The sequence below is a fragment of the Helianthus annuus genome, chromosome 8 (assembly GCF_002127325.2).
Source record: "Helianthus annuus cultivar XRQ/B chromosome 8, HanXRQr2.0-SUNRISE, whole genome shotgun sequence".
In the NCBI taxonomy this organism is placed as follows: domain Eukaryota; kingdom Viridiplantae; phylum Streptophyta; class Magnoliopsida; order Asterales; family Asteraceae; genus Helianthus; species Helianthus annuus.
The window spans coordinates 130196601-130200308 of NC_035440.2; the positions used below are offsets into that span (position 1 = coordinate 130196601).

The 3708-nt window shown below is 37.0% G+C and overlaps 1 long non-coding RNA gene across 3 annotated transcripts; it reads right to left on the reverse strand.

Moving 5' to 3' along the window:
- Nucleotides 1–1551: 1551 nt before the first annotated feature.
- Nucleotides 1552–3708, reverse strand: LOC110909047. Of its 3 annotated transcripts, XR_002575096.2 has the most exons (6): nucleotides 3440–3700; nucleotides 3273–3333; nucleotides 2413–2876; nucleotides 2211–2298; nucleotides 1998–2077; nucleotides 1552–1796 (listed from the first exon to the last, which is right to left on the reverse strand). It is a non-coding gene; the product is annotated as an uncharacterized LOC110909047 (long non-coding RNA). The 3 variants fall into 3 exon arrangements; XR_002575094.2 differs by having other exon boundaries at nucleotides 2413–3333; nucleotides 3440–3708; XR_002575097.2 differs by lacking the exon at nucleotides 3273–3333 and having other exon boundaries at nucleotides 1566–1796; nucleotides 3440–3696.

Below are 3708 nucleotides of genomic sequence, written 5' to 3' on the forward strand. Positions count from 1 at the left end.
AGTTGTCCGGATGAGCGGTTCAAGAGCAATCCGACCGAATGAGCGGTCCTTAACACGTACGAATAAGCGGTTCAGGATTGATCCAATAAGCGATCCGGAGTAATTTCCGAAGAGCGATTCAACTTCGGACGATGATTTGACCCACTAATTCTTTGAATTTCAACCCCAAACTTTTAAGGGTTTATCATGGTACTATTTTGCACAATCTGTGAGAATTTGAACGAATTCTGACCGTGAAATCTTCTCAAATCAGAAAAAGAAGGTGTAGAAGTAAGAAAAAGTGACAAAATCCAGCTAATTTCTGCAGAGAACCTCCTCCTGAGCTCTGATACCAATTGTAGGATCGTGTGTTGACCCGAACGAGTCGTTCAGAGGCTTTCTCCTTGGTTTCAGGTGCGGAATAACAAGAAACTAAGGTAGAAACAGCAGGCAAATCACTTTAACTACTTGTTTTACTGATTTCAAACGTTTACAGCTCAAATCTCGCACCGGCAGAACTTCGGCACGATTTCTACGCAACGTTACAAATGGGATCGCTCATCAGGCTATTTATAGATATTGGGAACCGCTTATTGGACAGGCCCAATAAGCGGCCCATACATGTTACTCGAGCGGTTCTAACATCTTGTCATAAAAGCGGTCCAGAACATGACCATTCGAGCGGTCCATGTATCTAACTGACTAATGAGCTGCCCAACTATCTAATTTGACTCTAAAAGCGGCCCAACATCTAAAACCTATACATCTTCACTATTTCTAGTATTACGTGCCCAGATCTAACGTTCTAAGACATTGACTCGATACAAGACGGAATCAGCAGATGTAGTGTACCAACATGAAGATTGTGCACTGGCCAGCAACTGACAAAGAAAAGATGATTCCTTTGGTGAAAAAAGATTCAAAAAGGTGCTCTTAAAACCTTGCATTTTTGGGCTTATGATGAGCGTCTGGGGCAAGCAGTGATTGTGTGTGATGATGATGTAAGCTTTCGTTTGGTGGATCAAGTGGACTTGCTGAATCTTGCTCATGAAGATTTGGAAGTGTTAGCTCGCAATCAAATTAGAGCTACTGAAAAATATGAAGAAGTTGCCAAAGGATGGACTGCTGCTGTTGCTTCTGCCATTCATATTCGCACAAAAGGATTCGGTGGTCTCAAAGATAATTTGGGTGGTGATCGTGATAGTTGAAGTCGGAAGAACCTCTATGCATAAACCTAGGGGGAGATTGTTAGAACCTGAAGGTTTATACATAGAGGAGTGCATAGAAAAGGGTTGTTTTAGTAAATGTTTATTTTATGTTTTGGGTCGATATGTATGGGTTGGGTTTTGCTAGATAGTTTCGAATGGGCCTAGGGTATTAACCCATACGTTTTGTATTTAAGCAAACCTCAATCTTTGGGTTGAGGTTGATCAGTTGTTATGCACAAGAGGCCACTCGAAACCTGTGAAGTTGTCTTGTATCAGTCAATGTTCAAGCTTTGAATGCAAGATAAACTGGTTTGTTTGTTTATTATTGGTTTCGATTATTTTATGTTTCTTGAATCCGCTTGTATTTGATTTCCGCACTTACACAAGTTGTTGTTTGATATCATTGAAAGATCCACACGGGTTTTACACCGGTCCAACATACAAACCAAATAATAAGATGTTCAAAAAAAGGCAAATAAAGAAAATCCCTAGTTCCAAATTAAAGACATAATAATAACATAATTCATTGTTCAAAACTAAAGACATAATCTTCCAAATAAGATAGCCCAAAATTCAATCTATCTCCCAACTTCCAAGTTAACCAAAAACCTGAATGCAAATAAAAAAGAAAAGTAATAAGAACAAGTGCACATGTATGTATTTAAAGTAAAATATATATTGAAATATTAATACTTCACAGCTGTTGCCTTCATTCCATCCAAAATATTTTAGAAATAAATAATTTAGATAAGGGTTTGAAAAAGTAAAACAAAAAGAGCTTAAATACAAATCATAATTTGGGATGCTTACAGAGCTTAGGCAGTCTTGTTTAGTGGGACAATAGTACTGGTAGATTATGATAGGGTTATAAACTGCATCAAATTTGATTCCTGTAAATGAGATTTTTTTGCATAACCAACACCAAAAACAATGATAACCTATTAAAATCCAAAATCTAGAAACCATTTCAAACTATAAGTTGCTTTAACATATACCACTAAGTTTATTAAAACAAACCGATACCTTATGCCGTTTCGGATGTTTCATAGCTTTCATGAACCGTTTCATCAATGATAATGGTGGGGTTGTTCCAAGGCTAACTCCTTCATACCTATTATATAATAGAGAAAAAAACATATTAAAATGGTCTCCATGTAAAGAAAAATACACTAAAATGATATATAATAAATATAAAGTTGAAATGTAAAGTAATAATTTATATAACCTTCTTCCAAGCTCTCGATGTCAAGAATGGTGTATTGGATAAAAATCTTATTATTAGAGGCACACAACCAATCTTGTGCACATACCAACGCTTCAACCATTCTTGGGGTTAACGAAGTTCGGAACGAATCAAGCACCCATCCACCGATGCTAAAACCGACTCGGAGGCAACCGTAGACACCGGAATGGCGAGAATATCTCGAGCCATTTTAGCAAGAATGGGATATCGGCATTGTTGAACTTTCCACCATTTTAATATGTCAAACCGTGGGTCCATAGGCTCTCGATCCTCATCAAGATACTTATCTAACTCACTTTTTGGCAAAGATGTTTGTGAACTTCCCAATGCATTTCAAACCGCTTGGTCATTAGTTCTTCAATGTCCATTACTTGGCTAGAATTAGAACTCTCTTTCTCCATTGATGACAATGATACCTTAAAGTCTTTCTCCTTTTGAGGCATATACTTTTTATAAAAATCAAACAAAGTACGTAAGTTGGAATCAAGACTTTTAAAGACTTTAACGAAGTAGCTACATGTAAGAACGATCTAATAAGCGAATAGTCGAATACCAAAAAGGTAAGCTGATGTAATCTATAACTTATTACTGTTATTATTTTGATAAAAAAACGCCGATCTCTAATTTTTACACATACTTGAAAGTTGGAACTTCTACCAAAGAAACAATGGAAAAAAGCCATAGCATCTGAATGATAATAATAAGCAAAACAGTTGGTTGCAACTTATATAAAATCAACAACACACCTTGTTTGACTCAAATAACCACGCAATGAAACTTAGATTGACACAAACAAAATATTTATAACAACAATTAACCATGCAGTTATAGATTATGACAACCTGTGTTGAAATGGTTGATGCAAATCAGCGAACTCAGTCAACAACATGCTTCCACTTTTCACTTTTGTAAAATAAACAGGTTATTTGGCTCAAGCTTTATCAGCGACAGACAGGTAGAAATAAAAATAAAAAAAAGCTAAAACAAAGAGAGTAAAATGAGGTAATACCGGCGAATCGGCGATGACGAGTTCGGTTGTCGGCTATGTGATTCTTCTTAACTACCATCGATACCATCGATGATGATGACTTCTCTCCACTGGCCGTCGATGAATCGACGAAGTAGTGGTTCAGATCAACGAGATTTAGGGCTTACAAGGAAGTGACGAAGTAGTGAAGTGACGATTAAGATCGCTGGACTGAGATTCAGATCTAAGGAAGAGAGTTCGAGAGGTGGCGTCTTGTGTGAAGAATCAGATTTAAGGCATGTTTGGCTAAG